The 23,663-nt window shown below is 39.4% G+C and overlaps 1 long non-coding RNA gene across 1 annotated transcript in view; it reads left to right on the plus strand.

Moving 5' to 3' along the window:
• Positions 1-5,192, plus strand: part of LOC116759710 — an 82,444-nt gene extending 77,252 nt beyond the window's left edge. The window contains exon 5 of the long non-coding RNA XR_004351535.1: positions 923-5,192. This is a non-coding gene — a long non-coding RNA (uncharacterized LOC116759710). The remainder of the gene's footprint in view (positions 1-922) is intronic.
• Positions 5,193-23,663: the final 18,471 nt, after the last annotated feature.

Below are 23,663 nucleotides of genomic sequence, written 5' to 3' on the forward strand. Positions count from 1 at the left end.
CATATTCTGTAACAATTGAGAAACGGGTTAGAGCACAGCTGGAAAAATCTAAGTTGCAGTGAGAATCACAGTGAAGGAATCTGAAGAATATTTTGACTTTGAATAACCAACATTGTAAGTCTGATGTTTAATCAACATTAAACAAGGTAGAATGGCAGGAGTTTACACATATAAACAGAATTAAACTGTAAGAATCAGCAAGCATCAATCAATTAACCAGTCAGTCTCCAGTTCTCTTTGCTTTCAAAGTAGAAAGTCTCTGAAGAAATGAGATCTGTGTAGACATTTAGTGCAGACTGGGGTGCTCTTAGCCATTTAAGAGGAGACACTGGAGTGGCATTAAGATGGTGGTCTTTACTGAGTGGTTTTTACCGAGAGGAATCTATTTCCTAACTTAGACATTGTATTAATCAGGGCTCTCCAGTGAAACAGAACCAACAGGATGCATATATATTCTGATTATGTGTGTACAGAGATTTATTATAAGAATTTGGCTCACGTGGTTATGGAGGCTGGCAAGTTCAAAAATCTGCAGTGTAGGTTGGTACACCCAAGACCCAGGAGAGCCAATGATGCAGATGAAGTCCAAACTCAGTCTGCTGGAGGATTCCCTTTTCCTTGGGAGGCGAGTGTTTTTGTTCTGTTCACATCTTCAACTGATTGGATAAGGCCCATCCACATTATGGAGGACAATCTGCTTTACTCAAAGTTCACCAATTTAAATATGAATCACATTCAAAAATACTCTTCAAGGTGATACATGAAATTAACCATCACAGATATTAATGCAAAACAACCTCTCCTCATCTCAATATTTAAATTTAATTGGTTACAGTTAGATTTGACTATAGTTAGATTTTTTTTCAGAGTCCCAAATGCATATTGCTTTATTTCATAGATTGGTTTTTTTTTCTTTTTTTAGATCTGCACGTGTCTACCAAGCTCCCAGGAGATGCCAGTGCTGCTGGTCTGAGGACCATACTTTGAGGACTCAGGGGCACTATTTTATGCTCCTGCCTTCAGAGGGAAACAGTGTATAGCAGAGACAAAGGAGTCTTTTCCTGAGTTCCTGAGTTTCAAAAGTTTAGGTCTTTGGGGGAAGAGGGAAGAACTTAGGAAAAAATGTAAAGATTGGAGAGAAGTCATGATACAATTGGACTGGATTGCAAAGAAAATCAGTGTCCCTAAGAAGAACCCTTCTCCCTCCTACCCTCCCCCCACCCCCTGGTTGGGAGAAGCAGAACTCCAAGAGAAATGTGGGGAATCTGTGAGGAGTTATAAGATTCATTCATGCCAGGTAGGTGGGAATTTATAAAGGAAATTAATTAGCCTTACATCTTACACATGTAAGATGTGTTTCATAAGTTTTTTTTTTTTTTAAACTATGTTAGTGATTTGTTCCGTGCTTACTCTGTTCTAGGTAGGGGCCAGCCAACAGTTTTATGTATTTTATTATTTCATCCTCACAACAACCCCATGAGCCATGGGGTAGCTACTTCTATTATCTACATTTTCAGCAGAGGTTCAGTGAGGTAAGGGGTGTCCTGCCTATCCCATGGTTAATAAGTAGAGGACCCAGGATTTCTTATGAGATTTTTGTGGGGATTAAATGAATTGATATTTGTATCTGTGAGCCAACTGTGCCTGGCCCATAGTAAATATTATATAAATGTTAGCAATTATTGTTATGATTCCTTGATTTTAGATTTTAGAAGATCCTCTCCCAGTTCTTTCTCTTCTACTGACAGAGCTAGAGTTTTCACCTCTTTCTACCCCTTCTGCCAAAAGACCAGAGACCTGTGTTCACTCCTTCTCTAGCAGAGCCAAGAGACTGGTGGAGAAAACTTCTGTATTCAACATGATGTGTAGGAAGTAAGAAGACAGGAGAAGCAGCTTTTCAGAATATGGAGAGAATTTGTGACACCAGTAGGGTGAAAAGAGGACTGTAGGTCTTGTTGGAGAGAAGGGAGAGAGCACAGAAAGTCAGAGCCCTGTGCTTGGCCTCCTTTCTCCAGATGCCCCAGCTAGCAAAGAGGCCTCCCCCCTCTAAGTACAGCCATCCCTTAGTACCCCCTGGGGATTGGTTCCAGGACCCCCACGGATGCCGAAAATCCACTGCTGCTCAAGTCCCTTATATAAAATGGCATTGTATTTGCATGTAACCTATGCATAACCTCCTATGTAATTTAAATAATCTCTAGGTCACTTACAATATCTAATACAATGTAAATGCTATACAAGAAGTTTCTGGTATGCAGCAAATTCAAGTTTTGCTTTTTCGAACTTTCTGGAATGTATTTTCCCAAATATTTTCTATCCATGGCTGGTTGAATCTGTGCATGTGGAACCCTCAGATATGGAGGTCTGACTGTAGTGCAAAGGAATGAGGTAGTTGCATTGGAGGCTCAATTGTGACCAATCCCGTATCCTTCACTCCCTTGTCCTCTACAACTGGCACTTCTCACTTGAACCATTGAAGAAAGAACTACTGAAACTATCCTTAGGGTCTAGTGGTTGTATGCAGTTGACCCTTGAACAATATGGGTTTGAACTTTGCAGGTCCTCTTATAGTTGGATTTTTTTTCAATAGTAAATGCTACAGTACTATTCCTTCTGAGGTTGGTTGAATCCTCGGATGTGGAACTGGAGATATGTAGGAACTGCGGATAATGGAGTTACATAAGTCATACTTGGATAATGCAGTGCCCCTCAACGCTGTGTTGTTCAAGGGACAACTATATTTTGCTTGAGCACAGGCGGAAGAGGAGGTAACTGGAGCACGGGAGGTGGTAGGTCCTTTCTATATGGTCACTGGCAGACTATCAAGCGTCAAGAGCAGGCACCTAAAGTCAACAACAGGACAGAACAACGAGGAAGAGCTTTTCATTTTATATTCTTCACCTGGATAACTGAATACCGGTGTACCTGATAGACACATATAGACAGATTTGCATGAACTAATGAATTCTACTTTTTGCCTAAGCCAGTTTGAGTTAGGTTTCTGTCATATCTAGCCACAAAGAATCCTGATTGGTCATGCCACATAATTTGAGAAATTAATTTTTTTTCTGCTAAATACAAGGAACCTAAGGAACTGAAGAAGTAGTAGATTTCACTTCCCTGATTTTAACGGGCAAAGGCTCAGGCGGTATTCTGGATGGACTAATTAAAAATGAGAAGATGAATCAGGATTTTGACACCAGAGTCATTCATGGAGGGTATTAGTATTTACACATATCTAAAACTCTGAATGTAAAGGCTGAATTGGAACTGAGGGTCAAAACTTCTTTTGTTTACCCTCATGGAAGTCTGCCTCTAAAGAGAGAGAATGTGCTGATCCTATTGGCGTCATGCATTTCTAGTTATATGGCAATTTAAAAAACTGTATAACTAAGTGGGCATTTGGTTTTTAATGCTTCAGTCTTTTGAATTTATTAATATGAGTCTACCCTTGGGAGATGGCAGTATACCAGTTACTTAGCTATTGTCATTTCACTCCACATTTAACCTATTCTAGTCTGCTCTGTGATGATGTAGCTGGGGCTTTGCAAACTACATTTCCCAGAATCCTTTGCCTGCCAGCTTCCTTGAGTAGCAGGCCTTTCAAAGAAATTGGAAGTTAGGAGGAGGAGAGAAGGGATTATCATCCTGTGGGCTTGCTATTCCTGTTAACAAGGCACCTACATGGGCATTTCATTCCAGGCTCCAGCTTCTTTGGGTATTTTGCTCCTTTGTCTGCTTAGCGATACCTGGAGCAGCCAGGTCTCCCTCCTCTGAGATTCTAGGCTCTGATGATCTAAACTCTCCTTTGTATTTCCCTAGCCTAAGGGGTGGTAGCTATACTTATTATCTCTGGGTTACCTCAGTGTTTCAGTGTTTTTGCCCCTTCAGCCCACCAACACCTGTGTAACCAATTCCTTATATAATATTGAATTCCCTCTTGAGATATTTACTTTGGTGTCTGTTTTCCTAACTAGATCCCAACATGTAGTAATAGAAATGGTCCCAGGAAACATATCCTAAAAGGTGGAATTCTGGAGCTGGTTCAATTATGTTCTCGGCCTTGAATTACTTCTTAATGCCTTGGCAATAGAAAATGAGTTGTTAATAGTCCATGACATGCACTAGTATCATGATTAACTAAATGATCTCTTGTGGTTGACTATGATGAAGTGTTTGCTGAAGCAAACATCTTGGATACCAAGTGGCTGTCATACATATCTTTTTGGCTGTAGTGAAAACTATGAAATCTAGAAGGTAGGGTAACTCCTTGACTGAACTGATGAGCTTACTGAGAGAAAATGATAAATTCAGACCTTTTAACTCTCAACTAGATACTGTTGGGAGATTCAGAGAGTTTCTACAGCCACCCTAAAAGAGTCTTTTACTTTCTGTAGCCACTAAGCTGACTTTGCTGACGATCAGGCCATAATTTAATTGGTTGCAGAATTACAATAAAAGCTGGATTTATAAAGTGCCAATCTGTTACTTGAAAGTTAAGACATTGATTGGGAAGGAGTGGGACCTGGAGTGGGGTACCTGTATGAATTCAGATGGAGCAGAGAGTCTGGAACCCCTGAGTTTTTCTGAGCCTCCCTTGCCTCCTGCTGTAACTGCGGAAACTGGCTTTCCCTTATTCCAAGGTCCTGTAAGAGCCTCACCTAAGTTGGTTGCAGTAAAAAAGGAGGCCTAGCCTTGTCAAGACCCACCAGCACCATCTCTGATGACCTCTACAGCTCAAGTCAGAACAAGTACAGGGTATGAGTACAAGGAGAGTGTAGCTGTTACTGAACTCAGGTCTGGCTGCTTGCTGCTTGACAATCAATACCCAAGAGAGAGGCAAATGTTGGTAGAAAGGAAAGTTGCTTTTAATCAGAATGCTGACAATCCGAGGAGATGGTGGACTCAGTGTCCCCCAAAAGCCATCTCCGAAGATTCTGTTCAGCTGTGAAAGCTATAAAAGAGAAAAAGGGAAGTAACCTCAGTTAATCATTGAGGTAGGGGGTCAGAGCCATCGCCATCTCCCACCGCGTGCAGGCTTGTCGACTTCTTGTGATCTTTAGATGCTATCTTGTTCACACAGTTTATTCACGAGATTACCGAAGGGGAAGCTAGGGAATAGACCTGGTCATCTGTTAATTACTTATTCTTCATTTCTACTTCTTTGATCTACGGAAAGACCAACAAGTTAGGCAAAGTATTGTGTGATCAAAAGATTTGAAAGGGGGCTTCCCTGGTGGCGCAGCAGTTGAGAGTCTGCCTGCGGATGAAGGGGACACGGGTTCGTGCCCCGGTCCGGGAAGATTCCACACGCCGCAGAGTGGCTGGGCCCGTGAGCCATGGCCGTTGAGCCTGCGCGTCTGGAGCCTGTGCTCTGCAACGGGAGAGGCCACAACAGTGAGAGGCCCGCGTACCGCAAAAAAAAAAAAAAAAGATTTGAAAGGTGTGCTAGGGCCGGAGGTGAGTAGAGCATGGGGGCGCCTGGTTTAAGGTTAGTGACAAGACCAAGGGGCCTCCTGCAGAGAGCTCTTTCCTGTAAAGGGCGCTTTCCTGCCAAAAGCTGCTTACATAGCTATGCTCAAAAGAATTGCAAAATTTGCTATTATATACTGGCAGAAACTTGGTGAATTTATGTGGGAATGGATTTTCTGGTTAGATTGAGATAGATGGACTATAACATTGGATTAGGCTAAGTATATTTATTTTTTAAAATTTTTTATCTTATTTTATTTTTTATCTTTAGGTGTTTTTTTTTTTTTACATCTTTATTGGAGTATAATTGCTTTACAATGGTGTGTCAGTTTCTGCTTTGTAACAGTGAATCAGTTATACATATACATATGTTCCCATATCTCTTCCCTCTTGCGTCTCCCTCCCTCCCACCCTCCCTATCCCACCCCTCCAGGCAGTCACAAAGCACCGAGCTGATCTCCCTGTGCTATGAGGCTGCTTCCCACTAGCTATCTGCCTTACGTTTGGTAGTGTATATATGTCCATGCCTCTCTCTCGCTTTGTCACAGCTTACCCTTCCCGCTCCCCATATCCTCACATCCATTCTCTAGTAGGTCTGTGTCTTTATTCCTATCTCACCCCTAGGTTCTTCATAACATTCTTTTCCCTTAAATTCCATATATATGTGTTAGCATACGGTATTTGTCTTTCTCTTTCTGACTTACCGCACTCTGTATGACAAACTCTAGGTCTATCCACCTCATTACAAATAGCTCAATTTTGTTTTCTTTTATGGGTGAGTAATATTCCATTGTATATATGTGCCACATCTTCTTTATCCATTCATCGGCTGATAGACCCTTAAGTTGTTTCCATCTCCGGGCTATTGTAAATAGAGCTGCAATGAACATTTTGGTACATGACTCTTTTTGAATTATGGTTTTCTCAGGGTATATGCCCAGTAGTGGGATTGCTGGGTCATATGGTAGTTCTATTTGTAGTTTTTTAAGGAACCTCCATACTGTTCTCCATAGTGGCTGTATCAATTTACATTCCCACCAACAGTGCAAGAGGGTTCCCTTTTCTCCCCACCCTCTCCAGCATTTATTGTTTCTAGATTTTTTGATGATGGCCATTCTGACTGGTGTGAGATTATATCTCATTGTAGTTTTGATTTGCATTTCTCTAATGCTTAGTGATGTTGAGCATTCTTTCATGTGTTTGTTGGAAATCTGTATATCTTCTTTGGAGAAATGTCTATTTAGGTCTTCTGCCCATTTTTGGATTGGGTTGTTTGTTTTTTTGTTATTGAGCTGCATGAGCTGCTTATAAATTTTGGAGATTAATCCTTTGTCAGTTGCTTCATTTACAAATATTTTCTCCCATTCTGAGGGTTGTCTTTTGGTCTTGTTTATGGTTTCGTTTGCTGTGCCAAAGCTTTGAAGTTTCATTAGGTCCCATTTGTTTATTTTTGTTTTTATTTCCTTTTCTCTAGGAGGTGGGTCAAAAAGGATCTTGCTGTGATTTATGTCATAGAGTGTTCTGCCTATGTTTTCCTCTAAGAGTTTGATAGTTTCTGGCCTTACATTTAGGTCTCTAATCCATTTTGAGTTTTTTTTTGTGTATGGTGTTAGGGAGTGTTCTAATTTCATACTTTTACATGCACCTGTCCAGTTTTCCCAGCACCACTTATTGAAGAGGCTGTTCTTTCTCCACTATACATTCCTGCCTCCGTTATCAAAGATAAGTTGAGCATATGTGCATAGGTTTATCTCTGGGCTTTCTATCCTGTTCCATTGATCTATCTTTCTGTTTTTGTGCCAGTACCATACTGTCTTGATTACTGTAGCTTTGTAGTATAGTCTGAAGTCAGGACTAAGCTAAGTTTATTGATATGAATTCACAGAGAGTCTGGATTTAATGCATTGGTTCAAGCAACCGGAAGTGGCTGTAACAGTTTGATTGGTTGATTGAATGAAACTTGGACTCAGTGGTTGTCTACATTCGTTGAGGTTGAGATGCCAGAATTTCCAGGCCTAATGTTAAGGAAGAAATTCAAAGTTTTAGGGAGGTGGGAACTTTGGAGTGGATTAATCATATGCAGTCTTATACTGCCCTGCTTCCTCCACTGTAATGTTAGAGAAAGCCCAGCGATTACTCCCTTCACTAAGGCATTAAGTAATATATTAGTGAGAGAAGCTCCAGCATCTATAAAAATAGCTGTGTGACTGTGATGGCTGTTCTCTGGAGGCTAGGGATGAGTGATTCAGAATGCTGTGACACACTTCACACAGGAAAACACTGAGGGCCCCCCCAAATTTAAGTTTGTTGGGAGTAGATGTAGAATAAGAGCCCGTGTATATTGATTTCCGGTCTGAGACTTCTTTATTAAACTTCATTTAGGCCAAAATTCATCACATAGTTTTGGTGTGTACTTCAAGACACAAGATCACTTTGATTTTACACATTTATATCCATGCATACTTGTTTTCTCTCTCACATTTGACCCATGGGTAGAAAATCGAGAGACAATCCCATAACATGCAAAAACAAAAATTGCAGTCCATTACAGTAACTCTGCTGCATGCATGTTTATGCTGCTTTGAAACTCCAAAGGCAGAGTTGAGCAGTTGCAACAGAAACCTTATGACCTGCAAAGCCTAAAATGGTTACTCTCTGGCCCTTTATGGAAAAAGTTTGCCCACCCCTGCTCCAAAAATGAAAACATTGCAGGTAAAGCTTAAGTTCTTCATGATCACTCTTCTTTTTGTCAATATAAATTCAATAATATTATGTTTTCATGTTGGTAGATTACTTGTAGATTTAAATAATCTATGATTTCTCTGTCATTAGGAAAGATGGGGCAAAGTTCTCAGAAGACAGAGCAGAATGACTGTCTCCTAAAGAAAGATAGGCTACTTGGTCTCCCTTTTCACAGCATATTTTAAGGATTATAATTACTACAGGGAACTTTTACAGTTCACTGATGCAAAGTTGCCTCCTGATGATTAAGAGGTGACTTTATTTTTTCAACTACTGACATTCACTACATTAAAAAAAAAAACCTTTCCCCACTAACTTTTTAAGGCCTGATAGTTTGTCAAATTTAATACATATTCATTATGTAAAATTGGAAAAATATAAAAAAGTAGAAAGAAAAAACATATAACTCTAGACCAACCACCTAAAGACAACCATTGTTACTTTGGTTTCTTTCTTAGCATTAATTTTAATTGAAAAATGCTCAATGAATAGAAAGAAAAAATTGATGCATCATTATTTTCTGGCTGTTTGTAGCTTAGCTTCAAATGTAATATTTATAGAATATTTAGTCAATAAATAATTAGTTGTCACCTGCCTCTTTTTACCTTGTGAAATGTAAGTTTGCATGTATTTTCCAAAAGTCAAGAAAAACATATTCATATCTAGACAGGCCATTATATCCTAAATTACTGAAGTCACCCTGGAGATAAAGTTGTTTTGAGATGACTGATTTTTTTCATTATCGCACCAGCCTGAATATTTACTGCTGTGATCCTTTTTCACCATTCACACTTAAAAAATCTCAGGAAAAGGGGAACATAAAAAGCTCCTAGGATCCTTCTCCATTTCAGTGCCTCTGTCACGAGGTGCCCTTGTCTAGCCTCTTGTCTCCCGTGGGAAAATGCACTGTGGCTGCTTAGTCAGATGTGTCTTCTGGAGACATGCCATGATGGAGTGCTTCCTGATAATGCCTGTCTGAAGACCTGTTTCACACACCTCTTCTCAAGGGATTAAACGGATATACTGGCTGAATCATAGTTTGATTCTTACGTCAGTCTTGCTTTCCTTCCCCAGGATTACCTTAACATTTTTTTTTTTTTTTTTTTTTTTTTTGCAGTACGCGGGCCTCTGTTGTGGCCTCTCCCTCTGCGGAGCACAGGCTCCGGACGCGCAGGCTTAGCGGCCATGGCTCACGGGCCCAGCCGCTCCGCGGCATGCGGGATGCTCCCGGACCGGGGCACGAGCCCGCATGCCCTGAATCGGCAGGCGGACTCTCAAACACTGCGCCACCAGGGAAGCCCCTACCTTAACATTTTACAAGAAATCTTCAGGGGCTTCCCTGGTGGCACAGTGGTTAAGAATCCGCCTGCCAGTGCGGGGGACACCGGTTCGATCCCTGGCCCGGGAAGATACCGCGGAGCAACTAAGCCCGTGTGCCACAACTACTGAGACTGCGCTCTAGAGCCTGTGAGCCACAGCTACTGAGCCTGCGTGCTACAACTACTGAAGCCTGTGTGCCACAACTACTGAAGCCCGCACACCTAGAGCCTGTGCTCCACAACAAGAGAAGCCACCGCAATAAGAAGACCGTACACTGCAACCAAGAGTAGCCCCTGCTCGCCGCAACTAGAGAAAGCCCACGCACAGCAACAAAGACCCAACACTGCCATAAATAAATAAATAAATACATACATAAGTTTATTAAAAAAGAAAAAAATCTTCAGTGAACACTAGATTGGTCTCCTAGTATAGCTGCTGAAACAAATTACCTCAAAGTTAGTGGCTTAAAATGACACAAATCTATTATCTTACAGTTCTGGAGGTCAGGAGTCTGAAATAGTTCTCACTAGACTAAAATCCAGGTGTTGACAGGACTGTTCTTTTCCAGAGGCCCTAGGGGAGCATCTGATGTCTTGCATTTTCTAGTGTCTAGGCGTCTCCTACATCCCCTTCCATCTTCAAAGCCAGCAATGGCCTGTCCGGTCTTTCTCATAGTGCATCACTCTGACGCTGACACTCCTGTGTCTCCCACATTTAAGGTCTCTCATGATTACATTGGGCCTACCCTGGATAATCCAGGATAATCTCCCAGGTCAAGATCCTTAACCTAATCACAGCCACAGAGTCTTTTTTGGCATCTAAGGCAACATGTTCACAGGTTCTAGGGATAAGGACATGGACATCTTTCCAGTGGGTACATCATTCTACCAACCACAAATACTTTAACTCACAAGAGTGGATAATGTCTGAAACGGGACAGAATCATTGGGGAGATACTGTTTTCCTTTTGCTATTTCTCAGTCATACTAGTGTACTACTACTTCCGCTGTTGTAGTGTAAAATACCTTTCAGGAGTAAAATAATTATTATAATTTTTTTTTTTGCGGTACGCGGGCCTCTCACTGTTGTGGCCTCTCCTGTTGCGGAGCACAGGCTCTGGACACGCAGGCTCAGCGGCCATGGCTCACGGGCCCAGCCGCTCCGCGGCATGTGGGATCTTCCCGGACTGGGGCACAAACCCGTGTCCCCTGCATCGGCAGGTGGACTCTCAACCACTGCGCCACCAGGGAAGCCCAAATTATTATTCTTGCAAGCCCTTTTTCAGGGCTGGCCCAAGGCAAAATGGTGATGTAATTTGTCTGACCTGTCAAATTTTTTCCTTCCAGTTTTATTTATCCTTTCCCAGAACTCTGCTCTCTTCTCTTACTCTCAATCTTAGGTTAATCCTGATAAAATATTTTGCAATAGGAGCTAAAGAAATGACCCTCCTGAGGATATTTTCACATTATAAAAAGGTTTTGAAAATCCAAAGACTTAAAGACACAGAGTGGAGCTATAGGTTCCAATATGATCCGTAATAGGCTGATAGTAAATTATATTCAAATGTTTGTTCGTTATGTGCTTTGCCTGTCACTGCGAGGGTTCAGAGATAAGTAAATCTCAGTTGCCATTCTCAAGGAGTTGATAGTCTGGTCAATTTAAAATTCATATTCTTGCATCAGAGGACTTTCAAACCACCCATGTAGGTTCTAGTCCTTTGTAGCTATGTTATCCTTAACAAACATTAGTATTTGAAAACTAGGACTTTTTAAAAATGGAATTGCTATAGACCTATTTTTACCAATGGTTGCAAATTTACTAATACAGTTGACCCTTGAACAACACCGGGGTTGGGACACTGACCCTTCACCCGCTCAAAAATCTGCTTACAGTCTGCCCTCCATATCCACGAGTTCTACATCTGCAGACTCAACCAACCTTGGATCGTGTAGTACTGTAGTATTCACTGTTGAAAAAAATCCATGTATAAGTGGACCTGTGCCTCTCAGACCTGTGTGTTCAAGGGCCAGCTGTACAGTGTGCCAATAAAACGAAGGCTTAAAGTTTCCTATGTCTTCTGACAGAAGAAGTGGGGGAGAACGGGGTGAGATATAAACCTTAAATTTGCCAGTTTACAGTATCTTCTGGTTTAAATATTTTCTTCTGATTGACTCAGATTCTTAGATTTAAAACTTATCTCCCCTCCTTCTATACCTTTCCAAAATGGTATCTGGACACCAAACAAACCTACCTTGGGCTCCAGAAGGACATACTATCTCTATCTTTCAAGACTGCTCTCTACACAAGCATCCCAGAAAAGATAGCCTCTGCTTACGTAATGTGAAGAAACACAAAAATAAACGGGGAATTGTCTCCCAACGCACGCATCCTTAACCATAACAATTAAATTTCCCGGCTCAGCCTTAAAGGTAGAAGGGGTATTCGTTCTACATTATGGAAGAAACTATGCTCAGAGCCTTAAAGGCTTGACTAAAGTTATAAGAGCTTTGGCACTACCAGAAGCTAGGGATTATTATGAATAAAATAGTTTGGTTTGATATCTGCCAAATATTTCCCAAATTATCTATTGACTTTACATTTGTATATCTTTCCTATTTAAAATTTAGGAAGACCGCAACTACATGGTGCTTGTAACACACAGATACGGTCTTGACTAGGACAGTCGCAATCTAAAGACTGTATTTACCTGAATTCTCAGAATTTCTTTTAGGAATATTTTACAGCTCTGTTTGGTGTTTTATTTTGACGTGTACACTGTCAGGGAGAAAGGTGGTTCATGCTATTAGGGTAATTAACATTAGTTGCTAACAAACAGCTCCCAAGTTTCAGTGACACAATACAAAAAGTTTTGTTTCTTACTCATGTCACAGACCAAAGCAGGTCAGATGGCTCTCCCAGGGGTTCTCTCCTACAATGTTGAGTCAGGGATCATCTGGTGGTTCTACTTTCCAGTAGGGCCTCCAGAGTCCTTGAGTGCCCTCCATTTGGCCAGCTAACTAGCAAAGAGGGTTGAAGACCAGGTGGGATATTATAGGGGTCAGGCCAGAAAGTGAGGTATATGACCACCCACATTTCACTGGCCAAAAATAGTTACATGGCCTGACCTAGATGCAAAGAGTAGGGAAATGTGACCTTCGTATTGCCTCTGTCATGTCCTTTAATAAGAATCTATCAGTCAACATTATTTATTGATGATCAGCTTGGTGCATATCATTGTATTAGGTACTATGAAAGTAAAAAGAGAGTCAAAATTTGCTATGCATGGATATAAAAAATGGATTAAGGCAAGAAGTCTTTTTGACTCATTCTGTTAAATAAATGATTTAGTAATAGGGTGAATCCAGAGCTCCATTGTGAGTTAGTAGAAATAGGGGCACATTTAACTCCCAGAAATAGTGTATAAATTATGGTGTATGTATTAGATAACATGTATTCCAGGTTCAAATTTCAGATGCCCAGATCACTGGTAGGGATTGCAGACTGCCTTCCATGTTCAATGGCTGAAGAGGGCAAAGCTAACCAGTCATAAGAACTTGTGTATAACAGGTTAATTTATTTTCATAAGCATAAAAATGATACTGCATGTGAAGCAGTCAGTGACATCTCAAAGGAGGATGGAGTTGGAACTTGGGATTTGGGTCCTGAGAAAACTATATAAAAGAACAGGAAACAAATGACAGGACACGGTGATTATCATCCAATTGGCAAGGGCTGCTATATAAAATAAAAGGGGAAAGGAACTAGCATAATTATTATGTAGTGACGTTAATAGACAAAGAAAACATAAGTTAGAATTACCGTGACCTCCATTTTGTGGCAACAGACAAATATATTTTCAAAAGACCTGGTGACCTTGTAATTATGGAATGAAAGCAAATTAAGCACCTGCGTGCCTTCTGAGGTCCAATGTTGCTCACCCCTCACCGCCCCCATTTGTATTTATAAATGATTCAGATGTTTAGATAGCACAGTGATGGTAGCAGGGAGCTGATATTTCTTGAATGCCTATTATATGTTGAAAACCATAAGTTGCTTTTTTTTTTTTTAAGATAAGTTTACTGTTTTAATTCTCACGAGGATGCTCTGAGGCAGGCATGATTACCCCTGTTTTGTTTTGTTTTTTTTTGCGGTACGCGGGCCTCTCACTGTTGTGGCCTCTCCCGTTGCGGAGCATAGGCTCCGGACGCTTAGGCTCAGCGGCCATGGCTCACGGGGCCAGCCGCTCCGCGGCATGTGGGATCTTCCCGGACCGGGGCACGAACCCCTGTCCCCTGCATCGGCAGGTGGACTCTCAACCACTGCGCCGCCGGGGAAGCCCTACCCCTGTTTTAACAGCAGAGAAAGCTGAAGCCCAGTGAAGTTGCATGACTTGATGAAGGACACGTGACTAATTGCGGAACTGGTACTGGAAAGCAAGTCTTTGGCCCTTTTTTTTTAATTGCTTTGCATTGTAATGGTGACACGAATATAACATTATTATAATCTCTGGTTGATATTTTACATATTTTATAAAGCCATGTAAGGGAGAGGAAAAGATTGCTTGCTGGAACTCCACAGAAAAGGTAAAACAAAGGTGAAATATTGAAATGTATTGATTTTGATCACAGAATGGTAGATCTCACTCTACCATTCACGCTCTCATTCTCTTTCTCTTCCTTTCTGATTTATATCTCATCAGTTTCTGGAGAAGCATTGATGGAGGCTCTTTGGTTGACTCCCAGGAAAGTAATATGTAGTGAAATTATTTTCAAAGTTTAGCAAAATACATTGGTTGCCTTCATATTGTGAAGAACCAACAATACTGATAGATGAAAAAAAAATCCGTGTAGGTAGTACATGCTTTTATGCTTTATATGAATGGAATCATATTATAAGCATTTTCCATAGCCTTTTATGTTTAAGATTATGTTATTAGGATTCATCCCTATTGTTTTGTGCAGGTGTAGTTCTTTAATTTTTACTGTCGTATGTGAAGTTCCATTGCACATATATACCACAATTTTTTATCCTTTGTATTGTTGATAGACATTTGGGTTGTTTCCAGGTTTTTGCCATAACAAGTAAATGCTGGTATGAATGTATGCAATGGTGCATGTATGTATCCTGGTGCATATATGCAAGTGTCGCTGTAGGGGATATATATGCTTAGGAGTATAATTGCTGGGTTAAACTTTATTATATAATAAAGTTGCATCAACTTTATCAGATAATGTCATAGTGTTTTTCCAGAGTGGGTTTTGTATCAGTTTACACTCCGAACAGCCATGTAAAAGTTTTATTTGTTCCACAACCACTTTTTATACTTATTATTGTCATTTTTTAACTCTTGCTAATCTGGTAGCTCGGTGTAATTTTACTTAGTATACCTCAAGTACTAATGAGATTAAACACTGTTTCTTATATTTTTTGGTCATTCTTGTTTCTACTTTTCTGTTACTTTCTAGGATCTTTGCCTATTTTCTATTGGGTTGTCTTTTGATCATCGATTTGAACATGTGTTGTTGTTTTTTTTAAAACATATCTTCTGGATACTAATCATTTGATAGTAGTTTGTGATGCAAATATTTCCTTTCAATTTATGATTTATCTTTTTCATTTTTAAAATAATTTTTTTGGGTAAACACAGGTATTAAATTTTAATGTAGTCAAGTTTATCATTGTTTTTTGTATAACTTGTGCTTACTGTGTCTTAGTTAAGAAACCCTTTCTTTTTTTTTTTTTTGGTACACGGGCCTCTCACTGTTGTGGCCTCTCCCGTTGCGGAGCACAGGCTCCGGATGCGCAGGCTCAGCGGCCATGGCTCACGGGCCCAGCCACTCCGCGGCATGTGGAATCTTCCCGGACTGGGGCACGAACCCGTGTCCCCTTCATTGGTAGGCGGACTCTCAACCACTGCACCACCAGGGAAGCCCCTAAGAAACCCTTTCTATCCTAAGGTTGTAGAGATAATCTCATATCTTCTTCAAAGCTGTTTTATTTTTCATTTTAGCTTTTTTTTTTTTTTTTTTTTTTTGCGGTACGCGGGCCTCTCACTGCTGGGGCCTCTCCCGTTGCGGAGCACAGGCTTCGGACGTGCAGACTCAGCGGCCATGGCTCACGGGCCCAGCCGCGGCATGTGGGATCTTCCCGGACCGGGGCACGAGCCTGTGTCCCCTGCATCGGCAGGCGGACTCTCAACCACTGCGCCACCAAGGAAGGAAGCCCTCATTTTAGCATTTTAACCATTAAAAAAAAATTTTTTTTTAATTTAATTTTTAAATTTATTTATTTTTATTTATTTTTGGCTAAATAAATTTATATTTATTTTTGGCTGCGTTGGGTCTTCATTGCTGCACGCGGGCTTTCTCTAGTTGTGGCGAGTAGGAGCTACTCTTCCTTGTGGTGTGCGGGTTTCTCATTGTGGTGGCTTTTCTTGTTGCAGAGCACAGGCTCTAAGGTGTGCGAGCTTCAGTAGTTGTGGCATGCGGGCTCAGTAGTTGTGGCTCACAGGCTCTAGAGCGCAGGCTCCGTAGCTGTGGCGCACAGGCTTAGTTGCTCCGCAGCATGTGGGATCTTCCCGGATCAGGGCTCAACCCCGTGTGCCCTGCATTGGCAGGCGGATTCTTAACCACAGAGCCACCAGGGAACTCCTGAATTTTATTTTATTTATTTTTTTATACAGCAGGTCCTTATTAGTCATCAGTTTTATACACATCAGTGTATACATGTCAATCCCAATCTCCCAATGCATCCCACCCCCACCCCCACCCCCCTGGCTTCCCCGCCTTGGTGTCCATACGTTTGTTCTCTACATCTGTGTCTCAACTTCTGCCCTGCAAACTGGTTCATCTGTACCATTTTTCTAGGTTCCACATACATGCATTGATACATGATATTTGTTTTTCTCTTTCTGACTGACTTCACTCTGTATGACAGTCTCTAGATCCATCCACGTCTCAACAAATGACCCAGTTTCATTCCTTTTTATGGCCGAGTAATATTCCATTGTATATATGTTCCACATCTTCTTTATCCATTCGTCTGTTGATGGGCATTTAGGTTGCTTCCATGACGTGACTATTGTAAATAGTGCTGTAATGAACATTTGAGGTGCAAGTGTCTTTTTGAATTATGGTTTTCTGTGGGTATATGCCCAGTAGTGGGATTGCTGGATCATATGGTATTTCTATTTTTAGTTTTTTAAGGAACCTCCATAGTGTCCTCCATAGTGGCTGTATCAATTTACATTCCCACCAACAGTGCAAGAGGGTTCCCTTTGGTCCACACCCTCTCTAGCATTTGTTGTTTGTAGATTTTCTGGTGATACCCATTCTAACTGATGTGAGGTGATACCTAATTGTGGTTTTGATTTGCATTTCTCTAATAATTAGTGATGTTGAGCAGCTTTTCATGTGCTTCTTGGCCATCTGTATGTCTTCTTTGGAGAAATGTCTATTTAGGTCTTCTGCCCATTTTTGGATTGGGTTGTTTGTTTTTTTAATATTGAGCTGCATGAGCTGTTTATATAAAAAATGTTTTAGTTTTCAATACACGATTTTCTTAATGTATATGGTGTGCCTTAGGAATATAATTTATTCTTTTCTATACGGTTAACCAATTAGAATCCCTACATTCTCCACCAAATTGGGGTGCTAACACTGTCATATATCAGGTTTCATGACTTGTATAATCAAAAAGCCCTTTTCTTAGATCAGATTCAACAACATTTTATTATATGGTTATGATTAAATATGTTTTCATTGAAAAATAAAGTGTGGCTTAGGTGGGTTAATCTAGATCTGCTGAGCAGCAAGCAGGAAAGGTGTAAAAGAGAACACTGAGGCAGGGAGACCAGTTAGGAGTTTACCACAAGTTCGAGAAAATGAGGTTCTGAATCATGACGGTGATATGACAGTGGAAAGGACAAAAATGTGAGAAAACTTGCAGAAAAAGAACTGACTGTATTTGGTAAATAATTGAATATGGAAAGTAAAGTAAGGTAAATGTTAAGTGTGACTACAGGTTTTGAGATTGGATGATTCAGGTTTTAGGAAAAACAAGATTATTTCAATGTTAAATGTACTAAAATTGATATGGCTAGAGGTCACTGAGGTAGCGATTTAGGAAGTTTTTGTATATAGTTAGGTTAAATCTGTTGGAGGGATACTTTTAATAAACTTTGTTGGATTATGCATTCTTATTGTTTCATAGGAATTCTTTATATATTCTAGCTACAAATCCTTCCAGGAATATCTTCTTCTGTTTGTGTCTTTTTGTTTGTTTTTAATCTTTTTATGGTATCTTTTGAGAAACAGAAGTTCTTAATTTCTATGTAGTCAATTCCATCAATCCTTTCCTTCATGTTGCACATTTTATTTAAGAAAGTTTTCTGTGCTGTGGGGTCATGAAAATATTTTCCTACATTGTGTTTTAATTATATTTTTAACAGTCACATAGATATTTAATCCAAATGAAATTGAGTGTTTATGGTGTCAGGTAAGGATACATTATCATTTTTTTCCCCTTACGGATACTCAATTATCCCAGTACCATGTTGAAAATTCCATTTGTCTCCCATGAGTTTTTAAAACCACCTTGGTCATATATCAACTGATAAATGAGTGAGTCTATTTCTAAGCATTTCATTCTATTTCATTTCTCTAATTGTCAATCTGTGTAAACACCACCTGATTTAAAATTCTATAACTTTATTAAAAATCTTGATATCTAGTAAGGCAACTTCTCCAAACTTTTTTTCTTCCTCAGTTGAATAGTGTCTTGACAATTTTTTGATCCTTGAAACTCACTACAAATTTTAGACTCAACATGTTAATTTGTACACACACACACATGTGATGGGATTTTTATTGGCACTGTACTGAATTTACATAACAATTATAGAGCTGTCATCTATATGATATTAGTCTTTGCGTTCATGAGCATGGTGTACCTCTTGATTTATTTAGGTCTTCTTTAATGTTTTTCAGTACAGCTTTATTTTTGTCCATAATGATTTTGCATATTTTTATTAAGTCTATTTCTGAGTATTCCATAAATTTTTATTTTAGTTTAAAAAATATTTTTCAACTCTGTATTATTGGTGTATAAAATGTAACAGATTTTTACCCTGCAAATTTATGAAAGCCTTTTTATTCTAGAAATTATCTGTAGTACTGTTGGATTTTCATGACACTCATATCTCTTGAAAGTAATAATATTTTAATTTCTTCCCTTCTGTTCTTTCTATTGTTTATTTCCTTCTATTCCCTTTTGGTATTGGCTTGAAACGCCAGTACAGAGTTGAGAAAAATTGGCCATTCTAGTCATTGTCGTGATTGCAGAAGGAATGTTTTCATCATTAAGTATGATATTTGGTGGTACTTGTTTTTGTAGATACTCTTTATTAGATAAGGAGAGTTTGCTAATTGAAAAAAAATCAAGGTTGAATTATTGAGCTGGACCAAGAGAAAGGGAAATAGATTGGGAAAGGAGAGTCCATTGAAGTTTTTATTCCAATTTTAATAGTTTTAATTTCTAAGTGTTCTATGTAGTTCCCACCCTCTTCTTTCTTTCCTTCTGTCCTTTCCTTCTTTCCTTTCTTTCTTCCTCTTTCCCTTCCTCTCTCTTTCTCTTCCTTCCTCCTTCCTTCTTTCTCTCTCTCTAAAACCAGGTTTGTCTTTTTAAAAGATATTCTCTTATTTTCCCTTATATTTTCAGAGTCCTCTTAATTTTTAAAATAGGTAAGTTTAATATTTATATTTTGTCTTCTAATTCCAATATCTGGAATCTTTACATATCTAACTTTGCTGTCTGTTGTTTCTATTACCTCTGACGCTAGGTGGCTTGTTTCCTGGTGCATTTTGTGAACTTTTAAACTATAAGTTCATATGTCTGGGAATTTTATCTGTTCGAATTTTTTAAGCCCTGTGTTTGTAATTTATAGCTCCACTGACTATTTGCCTTTGCTCCTGCCGAATATTGGGGAACTCTACCAAAATAGAAACAGTTTAAAGTAAATTTTCTTGCTGGAGGATTTTTCTGGATGTATGAGTATATCCAGAAAATATGAGATTGGGCTAGTATGAGACTGGGCTACAAGCTCAAGTGAGGGCCAGCTTGTGGGTAGGAATTCCAAGGGACGATTTAGTGTTTCCTTCTACCCAATGACACGTTTTATTTGTTTTATTTATTTATTTTTTTTGCGGTACATGGGCCTCTCACTGTTGTGGCCTCTCCCGCTGCGGAGCACAGGCTCCGGACGCGCAGGCTCAGTGGCCGTGGCTCACGGGTCCAGCCACTCCGCGGCATGTGGGATCTTCCCGGACCGGGACACGAACCCGTGTCCCCTGCATCAGCAGGCGGACTCTCAACCACTGCGCCACCAGGGAAGCCCTGACACATTTTATAATAGGCCATTTTCCTTGTTGTCCTCTAGATTTATTTCTAGTTCACATATACCTTGAGGGTTTAGGCCTCTGGGGTATCTGATTTATGAAGGCATCGCCTATCAGACTCCTCATCTTGGTCAGGTAGCTCCCAGAATTGTTACCTGTGAATACAGAAACTGAAGTTCACCTTCATGGGCAAATGTCCTCAAAGTGAAAGCCAGACTCAGAGCTCAGCTTACCTCTCTGGATTCCTACATTTACTTAGTTTTTGGTTTCTGAGGGTCCTTACTTTGTTGCTAATACAAGGTGTATTTAAAAATATTTTTTTATTATTTTAATTATTTTCAGTGGAAGGGTTGGTCATGGTGTTGTGTGTCATATTACTGAAAATGGATTTTTTTAGCCTTTGAAAATAATATATTCCTATAATAAATTTAGATTGGCATGAAAAGAATGCAGGGGATTCTCTGAATAACAGATAACATAAAGGTAAGATCATAGACTAGACATTTATTCACTTATTCACTCTCCTATACATGTTTACTGGCACTGTGTAATATGAGGTGCTGTTACACTGCAGAAGATGCCAGTAAGTATATTGAAAGGTCCCTGGATATCAAAGATAATTTGTATCATTTATAGGTATGAAAAATAAATTCAATAAATATAGTATAAACTAAATGCTCATACCCAATGGGGAACTAAAACAAATAATTATTTAAAAAGTGTTATTTTAGCTTAATTTATAGGATAGACAGAGGGAGATGTGTGGAAGTTCATTCCGGTAAATGACCAAAGAGCATGGACAAAGGTGTAGAGATAAAAAATCATGGAATGGCTCAAGTTAACTATGTTTGACTGGATCATAAGCAGTTTTAAGGAAATGGTTAATGACAAGAATGGAAAGTTAGGCTGAGGGCAGAGCAAGAAGGGCTGTGAATTCTAAGCCATGTAATTTGAGCTTAAATTAGTAGCGGGATTGAGAGTTATTAATAGATGCATAAACCTCTCAATTTTATGCAGTTTAAAATGTGTCCTTTATGGGAGGCTAATAGTAGAATCAAGACCTAGCTAAACTCTAGCAATTATATAAACAGGGGTAAATGAGAATGGGATGAAGTATGGGAGTGTGAAACCTGTTGGTGTTTTATTCAGGGTCTGGTATGAATAATCTCCATTTCTGACGATGGCTTGATGTGGTTTACGTAATTACTTTCTTCCATTGCTTATAAAACATGTTATGTTCTGAATAGGTTTGAAACCACATCTCAGTTTTTCCTTCCATGAGTAAGATTCAAGCCTGAGTCCTAACCCCGAGGACACAATATTTAGAAGCAAATTTCCCCCCTCATTTTAAAGAGGAAGAACCGGGCTGGTTCCTGCTCAGATAGTTTTGGTTACTTTATCTTATTTTTTAGGTTATGATATTAGTTTAACAGAGCACCTCTATAAATTTCTTAGGCCACCCCATTTTATTAATAAGAAAGAGAATCATTAAATGTCAATCAGGATTTGTAGTATCAAAACCCAAGGTCTATTTTATAAATGCTAAGGATCAGAAAATTATCAAAGGAACACTAATAGGCATACTACAAATGGCTAATGTACTTTTTATTTCTGAATTGAGATGAAAAATGAGAATGTGTGTCTTTCTTCAGTGTAGTACCAAAACCTCGTTAGGGTCTGGCCAGCATGTGGGGAAGTGACACAGCTGAGGCTTTCTCAGGCGAAATACATTAACGTTACAAATGAAACTTGGTCCGAATCTATCTGAAGGAGGATTTTCTCTCAGAGGTATAGTAAGAATTTCATTAGCGATGCAGTTATTAAGCTCTGTTGAATAATTCTGTGTTTTAGAAAAGGAAAGTGACCTTTTGTATCTCTCAAAGGGGTAATAGCTCTGCAGATACATTTAAAATAAAACTAATTGGGACAGGACACCAGATTTATAAAAACATGTGAGGAAATTTGTTAATCAGTTGAAAAATACAAGGTATCTTGAACAAAGCATTTTATAATGTTAGATGTCTGACCTTTATTATTTCCTAATCAAACGTCTTTATCTTCTGTTATAGGTTGTAGATGGGGACTGGAGGGCAGGAAAATACTGTTGAAAATTCTCAGTTTTGTACTACTTTGAAATATGGGCACAATTTGTCACATAAACTCAATAATCAGCATAACTATTGTTTTTCTTCAGTTATCAGAGTTACATATTTTTCACATTTTGACATACTTGGAATCTGAGTGTTTCCTAAAAACGGTGTCAAAAGCAATATGTCCCAATTCCTATGCTTCTTAGTGGTCATTATCTTTGTGAATAACATTACAGTCATATGTGGTAGCATTCGGATGCCTAAATTAACTTAAGTTTGAATCTGTAATGTTGCTTTTAATGTTTTAAAAAGAGGTAACATTGTAGTACAGAACTGAAAGGAAACATGATTTTATACAAAGAAGGACTATTAAATGCCAAGCAATGAAATCAGAGGTAGCAGAAAACTGCCATATCTACTGAATATATTATGGCATTTCAAAGCCCAGAAAGATTGTATGACAGATTCGTAGTCCTAAAGGATTATTACTCAGGTGCCAAGCATCTATTTATGAAAAACTTCTGGATGACTTGCAGGATAAGGTAATTTACTTACAGTTAATGGGTCATTCAATTAAGGAAAAAGTAAAACTGTCAGCTTAACGAAATCCGAAATGCAAACAAAACCCTAAAATTATACTGCCAATCTTAAAGATGCCCAAGGGGTCAAGATCACAAGCATGGATTATAAAAATCAACTCAAGTCAAAAATCAACTCAGAAGACTGAGCGGGGAGACACTGGAATTCACACATCATTTTGATCATGGAGAAAATGCTATCTCTAATTACACGAATAAAAATATAGTATCATGAGCATGAAAGCAACTTCAAATATATTTAATTTAGTGTTTCATTTCTGAAAACATAACAAATACTTAGAAACAAAGGGTGATCATTAAGATCCAAGATAGATTTACTATCTCTAAATTACTTCACGCTAGTATGATATTCTCTTGGTAGTGTTGTTAAGTTTGAGCTGGGATGACAAATCTGTATCTCAGTAGGACACTTAAATTGTGTTCTTGTGGACAAAATGGAGAAATATGGCCTAGATTAAATAGTGTATTAGGGACTTCCCTGGTGGCTCAGTGGTTAAGAATCCGCCTGCCAATGCAGGGCACACGGGGTTGAGCCCTGATCCAGGAAGATCCCACATGCCGTGGAGCAACTAAGCCCATGCACCACAACTACTGAGCCCGCATGCCAACTACTGAAGCCCACGTGCCTAGAGCCCGTGCTCCGCAACAAACCACCGCAATGAGAAGCATGCGCACCACAACAGAGAGTAGCCCCCGCTCGCCACAACGAGAGAAAGCCCGCGCGTAGCAACGAAGACCCAATGCAGCCAAAAATAAAGAAAATTAAACATTTAAAATAAATAAATAGTGTATTAAAGGTTGAATGACTGGCCGATACGGTCTGGTGAGTGCGTTGATGGCATCTGGAGAGAGGTTTCCAGTGGCTTGTGCATGGCTCTTTCCTAGTTCTCCTTCCATGCAGTGTAATTTGTTGGTAATTTGAACACATGGAAAACTTTCCTATAAGACTTGCAGTTGTAAAAATGGAGCAGGGATAAAAATACTTTGGATCCAGTCAGTATCTCTAAAAAATTTTGACAGAGTAATAGACTGAATCTAGTAAGATT

The sequence above is a fragment of the Phocoena sinus genome, chromosome 9 (genome assembly GCF_008692025.1).
Source record: "Phocoena sinus isolate mPhoSin1 chromosome 9, mPhoSin1.pri, whole genome shotgun sequence".
Taxonomy (NCBI): Eukaryota; Metazoa; Chordata; class Mammalia; order Artiodactyla; family Phocoenidae; genus Phocoena; species Phocoena sinus.